Source organism: Physeter macrocephalus, chromosome 16 (genome assembly GCF_002837175.3).
Source record: "Physeter macrocephalus isolate SW-GA chromosome 16, ASM283717v5, whole genome shotgun sequence".
Classification (NCBI taxonomy): Eukaryota; Metazoa; Chordata; class Mammalia; order Artiodactyla; family Physeteridae; genus Physeter; species Physeter macrocephalus.
In genome coordinates, this window is record NC_041229.1 from 49154908 (window position 1) to 49173283 (window position 18376).

Consider the following 18376-nt stretch of genomic DNA (forward strand, 5'->3'; position numbering starts at 1 on the left):
TTAGACATAGTGAAGAAGTTCCTAGGATAAAAAATGATAAAGAAGTAGAACTGACTCTCAGCCTAGAAATCACTAAGTAGAATGACTAACCCCGGCATCTGGGGTGGCACCGGAGGCCCACATGCACACTAAGTGCCTAAGGTGTTAGTTGTGGTAGAGACGAGCATGTGGAGGCTGAGCTCACCACTGGTCTCCAGCTCACCTTCCTAGATCCTTATAAAGACCTCCTTTGGGGCTTCCCTGGTGGCGCAGTGATTGAGAGTCCGCCTGCCGATGCAGAGGACGGGGGTTCATGCCCCGGTCCGGGAGGATCCCACATGCCGCGGAGCGGCTGGGCCCGTGAGCCATGGCCGCTGAGTCTGCGCGTCCGGAGCCTGTGCTCCGCAATGGGAGAGGCCACGGCAGTGAGAGGCCTGCCCACCGCAAAAAAAGAAAAAAAAGAGACCTCCTTTGGCAGCGTGCAGGGTGGCTATCATCCCACAGTTTAGTCATTACACAAAGAATCCTTCCTTCAGCTATGCTAAATAATGGCTTTTCCTTCTAGAGCTATTTCCAAACCTTTTCCTTCTTTCTTCTTATTCACAAAAGCTTATTAGCAGTTTGCCAATAAGCAGTCTTTCAGCATTTTGCACTGTTTTCCACTTGAGTGAAATGACCTCTGTGATAAATGCAATCACTAACTCTAATTCTCTGTTAAGATGAAGCCAAAAATGTGAAGGCCTTACCCTGATGTCATAACACGAGTGACTCCATTTCTAAAAAACAGAAAACGGTATTCTCAGCTATGTCCCATTGTTCCAACTGGTATAAAGCAGTTTGCCTCATATCTAGTTAATAATGAACTATGAAAAATATTCTGTTCCCTGCAATCATAGAAGAAAACTGACTCTGGAATGAAAGAATTAGTTTTGAATCCTGACCTCTCTGCTGTCTGTTGTTAATCTTAAACAGGACCCATCCCCTCCCTAAGCATGAGCTGCCTCCTCAGCCAAAAGGGAGAAAAGCATAGCACTCACCAACTTTCTGTAAAAGCAGCGGGTACCTGTAGGACCCTCAATAAGTACTAGTTGAATATATGCTTCGTCCAAGTATTGTGAGAAAACAAACAAAACTTTCATTTTTAAAGCTTAGGTTAGTTTGAAGACCCACGTTGCAACTTGTTATTAAATACATATATATGTACCTATGTATGTAAAACATTTCTTGCTATAAAATAAAATATTTGAGGTAGAATTAATCTTGCATTGCTGGAATATTTAGAAGGGGACACCTCAGTAATCCTCTACAAAGCCCAGAGCACTAAAGTTTATGCTATATGTCCCAGCTGGCCATCAAATACGTAGATAATGTGGCATACAATCACTGTCACTGAACGCATAGTGGGAGAGGTAGTTTTCATTTTGCATAGGCCAATGGGTCTTTAGCAGGTTTCCCATTAAGGTGTTATACTGCTGAACGTGGGTAATCAGCTGAAATTGGAAATTTCATTATTTCAAAATTCTCCTTGCTAGTGCTTTCGTGAAAAACAACTACTTAGGATATTTATTAAAATGAATGTGCTTTAAAAGGCCATAGGTTTATATATTTTTCACTGAAGTTGCTATTTCCTTGACATAAAATAAGTGGAAATATTTCAGATTTCCAGTTAATTCGATCCATAGAGACAACAAAACTGTCTAACTGAGCCTCTACCTAGAGTTACTGCTGTTTTTTAAATTGATATCTGAATCATCTATAACTATGCTAGACATAACGAGGCAGAATAACATCCCCATTAACAGTGTGAGCTCCTTGCTTCAGGTTCAAGTTGACAGATGCAGCCCATATCTTAATCTCCTCTTCCTCCTGAGACCCCATTAAAAAGAAGCTAATGGAATAAAAAAAAAAAAGGACAGTCCATATCAGTAAAGGAAATGAGAAGGGAGCGTCAAAGGCCAAAAGATTTCAGCATACTTCTGCATGACAGAAAGCAGATGGAAGGGTAATAATTGAAGAAACAGAACAAAGCAGTCCCTGCCTTAGATCACCTACAGAGGAAAGGCATGCGCTGTACCTTACACAGCTCCGGGGGCACCTTACACATGGTATTCTATGTGACTGCCATCTCCTGGAGATGTGTTTCCAGGGATGCCACCCACAAAACAGCCCACCACAGTGAAGCTGCAAAGTATAGAGGAGCCCACAGCTCAGGAGGAAGCAGATCCGCCTAACAGAACCCAGGAAACTCGGAGACTTCAGAATAGTGACAACAGATGGAATTGAGAGCAGAGCCTGAGAATAGAAGATGCCCCCACTCAGCATGCACACCCCTGCACACAGAACAGCTGCCAGGCGAGCACTTACCACCAGTCAGAAAATGAACTTTCTGCTCTGAAGAAATAGGATGACTCTTCTGAGGAACCCAGATAAGCTCATTCGAATAGTGCCCCACACAAAAGCCCTGAACTATGTGCTAGTTAGGGGGACAGTTTCGGGTTTGCTTCCCTAACCTGAAGCCTTTCAGTGAAAAAGTTTTGCCTTTATATGCAACACTTTCTGAGAGCTTTCTACTACCTCATTCTTAAATAGGAACAGACAACCACGGGTTACCAAATATCTTAACAAACCTACCAAGTGACAGAAACAAGATTAAAACACTTAACAAAAACTATCCTCAGGAAGACAGAAGGCTTTTGTTTGTTCTGGGAACAAAATAGAATTTAATGAAATAAAGTTGACCTTTGAACAATGTGATTTGAACTGTGCAGGTCCACTTATATGCTGATATTTTTCAATAATAAATACTATAGTACTGCACTACCTGCAGTTGGTTGAATTCACGGATGTGGAGGAAACTCAGATATGGAGGGCTGACAATAAATTATACTCAGGGGCTTCCCTGGTGGCGCAGTGGTTGGGAATCCGCCTGCCGATGCAGGGGACGCGGGTTCGTGCCCCGGTCCGGGAGGATCCCACATGCCGCGGAGCGGCTGGGCCCGTGAGCCATGGCCGCTGGGCCTGCGCGTCCGGAGCCTGTGCTCCGCGACGGGAGAGGCCGCAGCAGTGAGAGGCCCGCGTACCGCAAAAAAAAAAAAAAAAAAAAAAATTATACTCAGGTTAACCCCCACCGTTTGTTCAAGGGTCAACTGCTCTAGTATAAACATATGTTTAGCAATAGGGAAGTAACCACTAGAATTAAAACTGAAATGGTTAAAAGTGATTGCCTCTGGGAAGCTAGGTAGGATTCTCAGGAGAGGTGACACAAATTACATTTTGAAGAATGTATTTGGAACTAGGCAGGGGTTTTAAAAAAAAAAAAAAAAAGAAGAAAATCATGTGCAAAAAAACCTAGAAGTACTTTACTAATACTGCAAAGACCAAGAAGTACCTTCAGCTACTCAAATATCTTCCTTTTGTCCAGTAGAGGACATACACTGTTTTATCTTACCTTAGAAGATCATTTTAGCAACAATATAGAGGCAGAATTTTCTACAAACTAGCATTTTCACATCAATAAAATACCTGCCCTGAAAGATGTTAACCAGCCTCTATGAATAGAAGGAATTCATATGGAGTGGATATTTTGTCTAATTGACCCCAACCAAAAATTTCTCCCAAATCCAGATGTCAGTAAATATCCCAAGAAGAACCAATAAGTGGTCTTTCCTATGAACAAATGCATCTAAGGGAACCCATCCTCTCAGGTTGACTGGTCTGTGGTGGTATCACTGTCATTCTTGCTCAGTCGAACAGGCCTGTCGCTGTAGCGATAGCCGTGTACTACCTCTGTTTGGCACAAGAGACTCCCTCTCCACACTCTAAGGCCACGACAGGCCCTGAGACCATGCATTGGTGGAGCCAGGGAGCCTCTGGTGTTCCCATATTGGGCCTGAACAGCTGTCCTTTCCAATGACACTCTGGGAACAGGACCTCAACTGGAATCATTTGCTATTTTGTTCTCTATCCAGCTCCTTTTGCCTTAATAGAGAAGCTTTTGTACAGCTAACATATTTCCAATTCCCCAGAACGATGCTGATTTAAAGTACTCAGTCAGTCTTCTTAGTCTAAGTACCTACATATTTAGTTCCAAAATATATGGTCACTGTAGAAAGTGGAAGCATTATTGACCTGAGAATCAGGAGCCCTGGATTCTGCATTCAAGTCAGCCACCTCTTACTCTGTGATTTTGAGTGGATCTCAGTTACCTCATATACAAAGTGATGAGGTTGAGTTAAACAGTGTGTTAGATTCCTTCCCACTCTTAACATTTTATAATTTCATGAGTTTTGAAGGATATAAAAGTTTGGCTTCCAGACTTATAGAACTATTTCCAGAAATGAAACCTTAGGGACCACTGGACTCTAAACAGCTGGCCCTCAGGGGTAGTTGGCTTGAGTTATCTCTACCCACCCACTCGCAGACCCAGCCACCTTTCCCGAATCTAACCGGCGTGAATGCTCAACTTCCTCCAACACATTTCTGCACCCTGACCCTCAAAAGCAGTGCTAAGCAGTGTTTCCCAGAGTAACTAAGGAGCCGGATGTGCTGAGAAATACACTGAATTACTTGCAGATCTAAAGGAGGGACTTCGTTCAGGTTGTATAGTTGCTGGGGTCAGTGGTCAATAATCGTTATTTGCCACAGAAATATAAGTGACCTCACCAAAACAGAGGGGCAAGTTAGGTTACTGAAGAGGATTTTTGTATATTTTTAGAATATACAAAAATACATATAGTTGTTACCCCCTTTATTTTGCCCTCCGGCCCACTGAAGAGTTTATTTAGGGAGAATATAGGAAAATTAAAGAGACAAACAGCTAGTTGATTTTTATAAATGCCTGAAAGAAATCAAACTCCCTCCACAAAAAAAAAAAAAAAAAAAAAAAAAAAATTTTTTTTTCTTCTGATTTATAGTCCAATAAAGACAGACCATCTTCTTGGGTGAGATTCCCACCCTTACTTTTGCTGCCAGTTCACCTGCAGAAGGACCTTAGCTGCGTGAAAAGACTAAGAAAGTTTATGGCCCCCTCCTTCCATCCCAGAAGGGGAGAGTGAACTTCAGAGCTTAAACCTCAGGGGAATTATTAGGAATTAATCAGAGCAGCGGGTAACCCCTGATCATCTCTGTTTCCCCCAATTCACAATCACGTGTTTTCTTTTCATTTCTCCTCGTGTCCCTGCAGTTTCCACCTCTGCTCCTAGTTGAGCTGTCAGCTCATTTTTCTTAGCCCCGTTTCTACTGGCCTACTGCTTCTTTTTTCCATTTCTTTACTCCAAAAGACATCCTTTCCTAGGCCTTATAATCTTTCTTCCTTACATGTGTAGAGCTGAAATATAAAAGGTGTCATCACAGTAAACTTTAAGGATTGCCAAAAATTTATCAGTGTTGAAAAAATGCTGAGGCTGCAGAGAACTGGGAAATATTTAAGGGCTACCAATACATGGGATTCTAATTCTCTCACAGGGCTTGGATTTCTATCGCCATCTGCTGTTGAAATAACAACTGTGTTTCAAAAAAAAAAAAAAAAATTGTCCAATTCTTTACATAGGACAGACAGAAGCTTCCAAATTTGGAATTTCGAGCAAAATATCAAAAAAGATTTTAGAAGATGACATTGAGAATCTAGATTTATATTTTCCCAGGTAAAGACTTTTATAAACATTAACCATTGTCATCATTATTCCACTGAGGAAAGCCTTCCTTAAAACCATGAAAACAGGAAAGATGTAAAATAAGGAATGTAGAACACTCCATCATAAAAGCAGGCAGTTCAGAAACATAGACAGTAAAGTTCAAAAAGGATATTTTCTATATTCAAATGCTAAAAATATAACATTAAAAACTACATATTTAACACTAGCTGATATGTTGTAAGTGCTTTATGTGGATCTCATTTGGTTCTAATGACAATTATTATCATTATGTATGAGAATACTAACCCACTTTATGGATGCGGACACTGAGGCTTAGAGAAGTTAAGGTTGGTGCCCAAGGTCACAGCCAGTAAGAGGCAGAATTGAGACTGGAACCCACATTTCTAAGTCACCACCCTCTCTTGCCTCCTCAGAATTACATGTGTTTTGTTATTCCAAGTTGGCCAATTTGGAGGCCTAAGTAAGACACTGAAATACGATGTGGCGCTCAATATGATTTCTGGGGTTTTGGAAGTTTTTAGTCATTGTCAAAAATCCAGATTCATGGGCTTCCCTGGTGGCGCAGTGGTTGAGAGTTCGCCTGCCGATGCAGGGGAACTGGGTTCGTGCCCCGGTCCGGGAAGATCCCACATGCCGCGGGGTGGCTGGGCCCCAACATAAGAGCACCTCAATACATAAGGCAACTGCTAACAGCTATAAAAGAGGAAATCCGGGCTTCCCTGGTGGCGCAGTGGTTGAGAATCCGCCTGCCGATGCAGGGGACGCGGGTTCGTGCCCCGGTCCGGGAAGATCCCACATGCCGCGGGGCGGCTGGGCCCGTGAGCCATGGCCGCTGAGCCTGCGCGTCCGGAGCCTGTGCTCCGCAACGGGAGAGGCCACAACAGTGAGAGGCCCGCGTAACGCAAAAAAAAAAAAAAAAAAAAAAAATCCAGTTTCATGTAAGAACATTAACAAAAATAGAATGACCACCTAACGTGATTTCACTAGCTTGAAACGTGCTGAACTAGAAGAAATGGAGGAATAATATTTCCCCACTGTTGGCATATGTTTTACCCTGCAGAACTAGGAAGAAACCTGGAAGTGACAGATTAGGAGTCTGGTTATGCAGAGCTGCTGGGCTATCCTGTTCAGTGGCCTTGCACACGGAGGTTGCTCAATGCCAAGCAGCTGGAATTTATCTTAGAGGGATGCCACAGAGTCCACTGGGGAGTTTGGTTTAGGGGTTTTCTATAAATAGTACTTATTTTCTGTGCATAGTTCAATGCCAACATGATTACTTATCCCTGCATATATTCCTTGGAAAGCTTTTTATTTTTAATAAATTGGTTTAATAAAGGACTCAAAGTAAATTGTAAATAAACTTCCTCCTCGTTATTATATAATTATACATTTGAAACAGTGTGCTACAGAATATTCAACTAGAAAATTGCTCCTCTTAATCAATATTCATAATAATTAATGCTAATAATAATATGATCACCCATGACACTGACTGATATGGCATTGGAAAGCTAGTTAGTACACTGAATGAACCAAGGAGGAATCAAGAAAACACCCAGTTGCATGTTTGTTAGACCAGTAAAAATGAATACAGGAAACATTATTCCATGACAGGATTTAGCTGCCCAAACTGTTAGAAAGTTATATCAATCACAAGACTCCTAATTGTTGTTCTGGCTCCAACCTGCTCTTTATATTTGCACTATTATCCGTCTTTGAATACTGTCCTTTTTTTTTTTAGCATCTTTCCAGTATTAAGGCTACCCTTGCTGACTTGAGTCTGTTATGACCAATCAATAAATTCAATTGGGATTATAATGATGAGCCATGCAGACACTAACTCTGCCCTCAGTCTGGTGGGAAGAAGCAGACATTAATCAAATAATTGCACAAACAAATGCAAATCTATACCTGGGCCAAGTGCTATGAAAAAACGACCTGTGCTGCTCTGAGTGTCTGGAATAGGGGATCTGACCTCCTCAGGAAGGTCAGGGAGGTCTTGGAAGCCTCTGAAAAATGAGTAGGCATTAACTAGGCAAAGAGAAAGAAAGGGCTATCATCAACGGCTGCACAAGCAATGATTAAGAATGTGTCTGAGTGTATTTCTGAGCTGAGCACAGACTAGAACATGAATTCAGTAGAGCTTGCTATTTAGAAATTTATAAGGAGGCTGACTCATGGTTGACTGTCTCCTCCAGAGAGGCCATCTGATGGAGATTTTCAGTGCTTATCAGAAATGTGTGATCTCTGCAAAGATGTAATCCTCTAAATTCCATCTCTGAGCCATTCTGCTGTTCTGTTATTTTTTTGTTTGTTTGATGTATGTCTTTGCTTGTTTATCTGTCTGTGTGCCAGAATGTAGAGATCCTTCCTCGCTGCTGCTGCATGCTACTCTCCTACTCTCCCAACTGTTCTCCCTGGCCCCTCTTATTTTCTGTGTTTTCTCCCTCTCCCCTCCCTTTTCCCTAGAAACTTTCTCCTCCTCCTCCTCTTCTTTTACTTTTTATTCTCCAGTCATTTCTTTCTTTTTCCTTTTATTCTTCTCTTTTGCTGTTCACCCTGAAGGTACTAGGCTTATGTTTGTATAGTGCAATGCAATTTACAAAGGCATCTCAAGGACATCACTCCATTTGGCCCCAATAACAAATTTTTTTAAAAGGAGGCTGGGTAAGAATCACTTATCCTGTTTACAGACATGTCAGAAGGTGAGTGGCTTTTTCAAGATTGTGTAACTGTGAAGGGGAAAAGCCTTGACTGTAACCCATATGCCTATCTCCCAGCCCCATACTCTCACCACTAGACCATCTTGTCTTAACAGAAATGTCAAAGATATACCAACCACATCTTTTAGTCTGATGGACAGAGTAGGTCCTTCTCTGTCCTGTTATTCACAAAGACGCATCTAATCAGAAGTCATGGTCAGAGGGTTTATGGTTGTTCATCCATCACATGGGTAGAAACAGCCTCATTCTCATCTGATGAATATTTACTGGACATCACATGTGACCTTGACCTGAACCACTTATAAAGAATGATTTTCGTTATATTTTACCTTGCCTGCCTATGACCCAGGAGGTGGCATGGCTGTGGAGAGCAGGAAATGAAGAGGATTGCTTTGAGTATCATTTGTCAGCCTTCATTAGATTACTCCTCTTGAAACATCCATCTTTATATATCCAAACTGAATCTGGTGTTTTTCTCTGCATGTATTGCTAATCCCTCAGACACCCTCAAATTTCATTAGGATTTCTGTTTACTTCCTTCTCCTGGCCAATTACAAAAGAGTTTAAAGAAAGAGCACATCCATATCCTATGCCATAAGCCAGATGTCCCTCTATTACAGAAAAACAGTCAGTAGTCTTTATCCTTTATTTAATCTCTCTGCTTTACTTAATCTCTCTGATTTCCAGTCCTGGTAAATGTTTACTCCACTGAAGTATGCTTTTAAGATGTGGGTCAGCAATCTTTGAGTGATGGATCATAGTCAGTTAAAGGTTCCTGCTTGTTACATGGAAAAATTAGACTGCTCAAGAAGACTTGTCTAGGAGACAAGCACCATCCATCCATTCATTCAATCAGTGATTTGACTGATGAATCTCTCATTCATTCTTTCGTTCAACTAGTGTTTTCTGTATGCCCAGTATATGCCAGACAGACACTCTAGTGAGGCATTTGAGAAAATCAAGAAGAAAAAGGCCCAATTCCTGCCTTTGAGGAGCACACAGTCTAGTGAGAGTGACAGAATGTTGAAAACTGCAAAAATTCACTGAGCTTACATCTATGTAATTTCAGGATAAAAGAAAAAGCAGCTAATTTGGAGGAAACTAGTAGCACTATTCAGATGTGGGTTCAGTGATTTTTATTAAGTGACTACCAAACCCAAAGGGAAGAGAGCACCCTCTTCAGACTGAGGAATTTTCATGCTCACATGGGCTGGTATCAAGAGTGGGGAATTTTCCCTTCTCCAGGTCTATAAAAGCGACATGGAAGTGTAGAATAAAGCCATGCTTTTCACAGCCTATTCAATTTTGCAAATAGAGAATTCTCCTGTGGTGGAGCATTAATTATGCACATTAATGGGAAAATTGCATTTCAATATCAACATTGCATAATATTAAAATATATAAACATGTCTCCCCTTACAGTGCTTTTCCTGCACCTCTGAAATACTTGCTTGTCCTCAAGTCCCTCTCCTCAGTAGAGCAGCCTGGTATAATTTAAAGAACACAGCCTTTTGATTTATCTCTACCTTCATTTAAAAACTGGCTCTTACTAGCTGCATCACCTTGAGCTGTTACTGAAACTTCTCTGTTTCTTTAATCTATAGAGAAGGGATTAATATCTACTTCATAAGACTGATTTGAGAATTTTGTTTTTAAAAATATGTAAATATCCTAGCATAGTAGGTCCACAGTAGGAATTAGCTCTCTCTCTCCTCTCTCCCTATATTTCATCTGCCGCTTTTCTTTCTGATGTGCTAGAACCTCATACCTCTTCTTCCATACCAGGAATCCATTAACAAGCAAATGAAACCTCCTTTCATTGTTCATTTAACAGACATTTCCTGTGCACCTCTCATGTGCCCCTGGGGAGACATAGTCAAGAGTGTGGAAGACAGAACATAGCACACAGTAGAGAAGCAAAGGAAGAAGAGAGAGTATGCCCATTTAGAAAGAGACACCAAGGGTTCAAACGCCCTTCTAGACCCAAAGAAATGCAATGGCAGACTTTCAGAAAGAGTTGCAGATGTGAAAAGGATATTTTTGGGTAAAGTGTCACCTCAGACCACCTCCTTATTTTACACATGACAGAATAAGTCCAGAGCCTGTGCAACTGTGTGCTAGCTCACATACATGCACACATAAATGCTCTTTCCATACCCCTGGGTCTCCATTGATTACCATTATATTAAAAGGGTTTATAAGAAACTTGTACATATGTGTCCTTAGGAGCCTTTTCAATTGCCAAAATAACAGATTACATTTCTGCCACACAACTTAATGCTTGTAGTTTCTATCTTGTTTTGTGTACAGGAGTTTCTCCCCACTTTAGGTGCAGAACTCCTAAGGGTGGCTCCTAGGTTTTATCCTATCATGTAGTTATGAAGCGATCTCCCAAGCATGGACTATGTTTAACAAGTTATGATTTGTTAAAGTTCCTTCTCCCATTATGACCTAAGGAATCAGGGATTCACTTTCCCTGAGTGACTGATTTTCTCCGCTTCCAGTCATTTTTTTTTCAATAGAGGAGATAAGCCAATTGATCATACAAGGTATAAGGTAGTGGAAGCAGCAAAGGCTTTTATAGGCAATTAGGAGTATGAATGCTGCTGCTACCACTTTTAACTGATCAACCTTGAACAAGAACCCTAACCTTTCACCTTTGGCATGGAATAGAGCCACAGCTATCAAAGGTCAAGGCTTGTATTTAATAATACATGTGATTTTTGCAGAAGGAGATAGCATCATGATTACCTGGCCTTGCCTGTCAAGAAAACACACATCTCTGTGAGGAGCTGCCTTGTAATATTCTCCTAATTTTAACTTATTTAGTTTCCATCCATAATTTGGGAAAAGGGAGTTAATATGAGAATTAGAGTTGCCAAATATCTAAAATATTGTCATGTCCAATCATCTACTTTCTATATGGAGAAACTATTCTGAGGCCAGAGACAGGCAGAAGATTTTTTTCAAGGCCACACCAAAGTTAAGACCAAAATTCAGCTCCTAATATCCTAGCCAAGGACTCCTCTCTTTCCAGAGAAGGATGAGGATGAACAAGACTCTTCATTCCTGTGGTTATTCTTTTTTCCCTTTCTCATGTCTTATCTGCTTTTATCCTCCACCTAAGACTTAGATGAGGTACATTGGCTCTTCTAGAAATGTATGACTTTAGCACTAAGAGGTGAGGATTATGGCTTAAGTGACACATCCAAGCACCAGGAAACCCAGATCAAATTGAGCTACAGTGTGGCACCATAGTGAGTCATACACAGGGTTTGTGAGTTAAGCTCCTATAATACCCTACTGTAGATGTAGATTTACCAAGATGAAAGAGACAAATTCACTTAGAGCTTTTACATGGTTGTTGTTTTTGTTTCTTTCGCCTGTAGAAGGAATGATAATGGGGAAACAGGACTTATTTTAGGGGAAAGATGGTGGGAAGAGATGTAAAATATCAGAAAGCATCTTGCCCTGTATTGGGCTTACCCTGTGACACACCCATGAAGCCATTTCTTGTCTGACAACTAGAATTTCTTACACATAATCTTTAGTAGCAATTCAGGCTTGGGAAGACTCCTAGGTTAGCCTTCATAGAACAGAAATCAAATTCAGCAAATGGACATGTGGTGTGTTTTGGGTACCTCATCTCCACTCCTCCTAGACCAAATCCTCTCATCCCTTAGCCACCCTCCCTTTGTTTTTTGTTCCCAGTGTTGCAATCTGCCTTTTATCACTACCAGCTCTTAGGATCAACTTATTCACGTGGAGACATGGATGTCTGCTAGATTTTTACTCCACAGTCATTCATTGAGTATGTTCTTTGTGCTGGGTATTTTACCAGATATTGGGGACATAAGAGCAGAGAAAAGAGAGCCTGTACTTTTTAGATGTCAGACACTAAATCACAAAGTTACTATGACACTCAAGAATCTCAGAGTCAAGTGGAAAACACAAACATACAAGGAAATTATAATCATTGTAGAAGATTACAGTCTTAGCTTACTGATTTATAACTGCCAGTTTACCCTTCTGATCTACAACTATATTGTAAACTCCTGGGAGGTAGAATCTGTCTGCTTTATGGTTGTAGCCCTAGCCCCAGAAGAGCCTTCCTGAAGTATAGTGGACTCTCCGCAGATACTCGTTAAATGGATAAAGAGAGAAAGTATGAAGATTAGGATAGTCCATATGAGGCTGGTGCAATGGAATCCTACGAGAGCTAGTGTCAGACAGAGCTAAGGAGAGCAAATATTCAAACAGTCATGAAGAAAGAGGGGGATCTTCCCAATCTTCAGATTGGGTGGCTTAAAACAACAGAAATGTATTGTCTCACAATACTGGAGGCTAGAAGCCTGAAATTAAGGTGGTGGCAGAGCCATGTTTCCTCTGAAACCTGTATGGGAATTCTTCCTAGTTCCTGGTGGTTAGCTGGCAATCTGGGGCACTCCTTGGCTTGCAGTTCACACACAACTCTCCTTTCTTCCTTCATCTTTACATGACATTCTTCCTGTGTGTCTCTGTGTCTTCACATGGCTGTTTACTTCTCAGAAGACCAGTCAGGCTGGAGAAGTGGCCTACCCTACTCCAGTATTAACCTAATCTTAATCTAACCAATACATCCACAATGACCCTCTTTCCAAATAATGTCACATTCTGAGGTACTGACAGTTAGGACTTCAACATACCTTTTGCGGGGGACATATTCAACCCATAACACAGAGTGTAAACCTCTCAGGGACAGAGACTGTGCCTTGCATAGCTTTGTACGTCCAAGGTCCAGCGGCTGCTGGGTAAGTTTTTGTTACATGAATGGAAGTATGTGCAAATACTCTGCCCTGCTCTCCTGAGAACTGAGAATTGAGTCTCTTTACCTATCAAAGAGCATCTTCCAGGTCTGTCCTCTGCTCCCAGGTCTCCACTGCAGCTCTGCTAGGACCCTATACTCCTGTCAAGCAAGAATACTTGCTTTTCTCCAAAAACCACGTATTCTCTCACTTCCCTCATTCATGCTTTTCCTTATGCACTAGACATCCTCCTGATCCCCACATCTCTGTATCAGATCAGTGCTCTCCTACCGGTTATAAAACTTATCCCAAGTGTTTGTGGATGTATGAATATGATTATAATTAATTATTTCTACATACTTCCTGTCCCACTAAGATGAGAGTTCCATGAAGTCAGGAACTAAGTTGTGTTCATAATTATTTTCCCAGCACCAAGCACGACACCAGAAGTGAATTTGCCTTGAAACTCTAGGGCCCCTCAATTACATGGGCCACTTCAAGGTCCTATACCTTGTGCCATGCACTTTGCTGGGTATTGGGCACACAGAAGCCAGGAGAAAGGGAGCTCATCTTTATTGAGCACTTTTTAGATGTCAGGTACTAGCACTCTGGGTGAATAAGAAACTCAAGGTGTCTAATGTTATACACGTGATTTTATATTCTTTTTTTTAAAAAGGGCCCAAATTGTAAAACCATCAGACCCCACAAAACCTGCATCTGCCCCTGCCCAGCACCTATCATGCTGAGTGATGTGATTCTAGCCATATTTTTATGTATAATTTAAATGGAATGTCCTTCATCAAACCTTCCCTAGACCACATCCAGGAATTATTTTTCTCCATTCTAGAACTTCATAGCACTTTTTTTTTTTTCGGTACGTGGGCCTCTCACCGTTGTGGCCTCTCCGTTGCGGAGCACAGGCTCCGGACGCGCAGGCTCAGCGGCCATGGCTCACGGGCCCAGCCGCTCTGCGGCATGTGGGATCTTCCCGGACCAGGGCACGAACCTGCGTCCCCTGCATCGGCAGGCAGACTCTCAAGCACTGCACCACCAGGGAAGCCCCATAGCACTTTTTATGTATCTGTTATTATCTACTGTATTTTGTATCAAAGTATAGTTTTATGTATTTGTCATATTTCTTCCACTAGATTATAAATTCTCTGAGGACCAGTTCTATATAATAAGTTTTCAACTATACCACAGTACTCTGAAAATAGTGTGTGCTCAATAAATATTTGTTGAGTGAAAAGTAAGAGCTACCAGCAACTTATTTATTAGTATGGTCCGGGCATTTACATTCATTATCCCATTTGATCTCATTTAATACTTACAAAAGCTACGTGGTTTAAGTACCACACTATTCCCATTTTAAGGATAAGAAAACTGAGGCTCAGCAAGATGAAGTGAATTGACAGATCTCATAAGTGGAAATCCGGGTTTCAAACGTAGGTGTGTGTCTGAAGCCAAAGCCAGGCTCTTAACCACTGCAGAGAAATAAATCATTCTTCAAGAAGTTGAACAAGAAATACTTCTTGTGCTTAAAGAATTTCTACTTGGTGGAAGAGTCAGACAAATCACATATATTTTTAAGTGATGAATGCTGTAATGCCCCCAAAACAAAATGCTTTGGGAAAACTACCCAGAAGATGGATAAGTTTGTCTGGGAGAATTGTTAAAGGATAAGCTGGAGATGGGTATTCCAAACAGAGGAAGAACATTTGAAAAAGGACTGAAGAAGGACCTGGCCATCAGGGCCACACAGGAAGTTCTGTGTGATAGGAAGGTATGGGCCATAATTAATGTGCCAAGGGTTGAGGGTGAAAGAATCCACAGAACCCAAATCATGAAGGCCTCACGTGCAAAAAAAAGCTAAGGAGGATCTTATCCCTTAGGTAGTGAAGAAGCAATGGGAACTTTAAAAAGAAGGGGCATGGAATGATTATATTTGTTTTTTAAGAAAATGTCTCTGAAAGCCGTATGAAGGAGAAAGTGCAGGGGTGAGTGACCGTCAGGAGGACCCTAGTTAGGAATTCCTGGCAGCTTCAAGTGTGCAACTCTGCAGGCCTAAACCAAAGCAACAATGCTAGCATGATTTGAGAGACATTTCTGAAGTAAAACTGACTGCATTTGTTACATGATTAGAAGTGCTACATGAGCAGTAGAGAGGCAATGCAGAAGTTTCTGATTGCAAAATTGGGCAGATAGCATTAACCATGATAAGAAATTTTTTTAAAAAAGTCTAGGGAAGATAATGAGTTCATTCTTAGACAGTTAAATAAAAATTTGGAGTAGAGACTACAATCTGGTCTGGAGATATGGATTAGTGAATCATCAATAAGGGAAAGGATAAGACAACCCATTTACTAATTTATTCAACAAATATCAAGTCCTTAATATGTGTCAGGCACTATGCTAGGTGCTAGGGGCACAAGATTACATTCTAGTGGAAGACAGGCAACAACAACAACAACAAATATATATATATATAATTTTATTGTAAGATAAGTATAATGAAGAAAAGATACAAGGGTTGTGACAGAAAATAATGGGGGGGACTTAGTTTGGACGGAGTGATCAGACAGTAACATTTAAACTGAGACCTAAACGTAGAAAAGTTGTGCCATAGGGAAGAGCTAGAGGGAAATAGTGAGAGTCACAGGCAGCCAGGGATACGATTTTTAGAAACACCATTTATGAACATCAAGCAGATAAGGGGAGCCCTTCAAGAAGACTAAGAAGGAACAGAGAGAGAGGTAAGAGAAAAAAAAGAATTCTCTTTAATGAGAGAAAGAGATTCTAGAACCATGCTGTCCACTACAGTAGCCAGTAGACACATGTGACTATTTAAATATAAATTACTTAGAATTAAATAAAATGAAAAATTAGGTTTCTCAGTCTCACTATCCACATTGCAAGTGCTTAATAACACATGTGGCTAAAGGCTACCATATTGGAAAACACAAACAAGGAGCACTTCCTTCTCACTGAAAGTTCTGTTGGCAGTGCTAATCTAGAGAAAAGTGTATAAAGCTGAAGAGAGGTCAACTTGTAGAGGAACTAAAAATAAAGCTATTCCTGTCCTCTCTACTCTCCTCAAGGTGACTACTAAATATGTATTAAATAATCAAACGGCATTGTGGTTTTAGAAATGTGAAACTCCATTTCTGATTTTCATTAAGCAAATATATGTAATGCTAGAGTTGGAAGGGGTCACGGCAGCTCTGGTTTGCTGTCCTCACCACTCACTCTATCACACAAGATGGAAAATGGAAAGAGGCTATTTTCAAAGACAATGGGGGTTAATGTTGGAGTCAGGACTTAGGAAACAGGTTTCAAATTCTTCTACAGTAAAATGGATGCAGCCAAATTAGAGTCAACAGAAGACCTATAAAACTTGAATCCAAATATTTTTTCTTTAATTAACCCAAACCACTCACCCTATATCATTCTAACTGCAGAGGGTTTGAGCATTTGGTAATTAATTGGAACTTCATAATACCATAGAGTTCTAGCTCAAAAGACAATTGTAAAAATCTTTCCTGAGAAACACGCCAAGACACATATTAATCAAATTATCAAAAATTAAATACAAAAAAAATATTAAAAGCAGCAAGGGAAAAGCAAAAAATAATATACAAGGGAATCCCTATAAGGTTAACAGCTGATATTTCAGCATAAATTCTGCAAGCCAGAAGGGAGTGGCAGGACATATTGAAAGTGACAAAAGGGAAAAACTTACAACCAAGATTACTCTAACCAGCAAGGATCTCATTCAGACTTGATGGAGAAATTAAAACTTTACAGACAAGCGAAAGCTAAGAAGTCAACACCACCAAACCAGCTTTACAACAAATGCTAAAGGAACTTCTCTACGCAGGAAACACAAAAGAAGGAAAAGACCTACAATAACAAATCCAAAACAATTAAGAAAATGGTAATAGGAACATACATATCTGGAAAAAGATATTCCATGCAAATGGAAATCAAAAGAAAGCTGAAGTAGCAATTCTCATATCAGACAAAATAAACTTTAAAATAAAGACTATTACAAGAGACAAAGAAGGACACTACATAATGATCAAGGGATCAATCCAAGAAGAGGATATAACAATTGTAAATATTTATGCACCCAACATAGGAGCACCTCGATACATAAGGCAAATGTTAACAGCCATAAGAGGGGAAATCAACAGTTACATAATGATAATAGGGGACTTTAACACTCCATTTTCACCAATGGACACATCATCCAAAATGAAAATAAATAAGAAAACACAAGCTTTAAATGACACATTAGACAAGATAGACTTAGTGGATATTTATATGACATTCCATCCAAAAACAACAGATTACACTTTCTTCTCAAATGCTCATGGAACATTCTCCAGGATAGACCATAACTTGGGTCACAAATCAAGCCCTGGTCAATTCAAGAAAACGGAAAACATATCAAGTAGCTTTTCCAACCACAGCACGATGAGACTAGATATCAATTACAGGAAAAAAACTGTAAAAAATACAAACACATAGAGGCTAAACAATACACTACTAAATAACCAAGAGATCACTGAAGAAATCAAAGAGGAAATAAAAAAATACGTAGAAACAAATGACAATGAAAACATGATGACCCAAAAGCTAGGGGATGAAGCAAAAGCAGTTCTAAGAGGGATGTTTATAGCAATACAGTCCTACCTCAAGAAACAAGAAGAATCTCAAATAAACAACCTAACCTTACACCTAAAGCAATTAGAGAAAGAAGAAGAACAACAAAAAAAAAAACCCCAAAGTTAGCAGAAGGAAAGAAATCATAAAGATCAGATCACAAATAAATTAAAAAGAAATGCAGGAAACAATAGCAAAGACCAATAAAATGAAAAGCTGGTTCTTTGAGAAGATAAACAAAATTGATAAACCACTAGCCAGACTCATCAAGAAAAAAATGGAGAACACTCAAATCAACAGAATTAGAAATGAAAAAGGAGAAGTAACAACTGACACTGCAGAAATACAAAGGATCATGAGAGATTACTACAAGCAACTATATGCCAATAAAATGGACAACCTGGAAGAAATGGACAAATTCTTAGAAAAGCACAACCTTCCGAGGCTGAACCAGGAATAGAAAATATAAACAGACCAATCACAAGCACTAAAGTTGAGACTATGATTAAAAATATTCCAACAAACAAAAGCCCAGGACCAGATGGCTTCACAGGTGAATTCTATCAAGCAT

The 18376-nt window shown here is 40.2% G+C and overlaps 1 protein-coding gene across 11 annotated transcripts in view; it reads left to right on the forward strand.

Annotated features, from left to right (window-relative positions):
• The window catches only part of DLG2 (discs large MAGUK scaffold protein 2), a 2147153-nt gene that overhangs the window by 1738842 nt on the left and 389935 nt on the right, over positions 1-18376 (forward strand). The window lies entirely within an intron of this gene.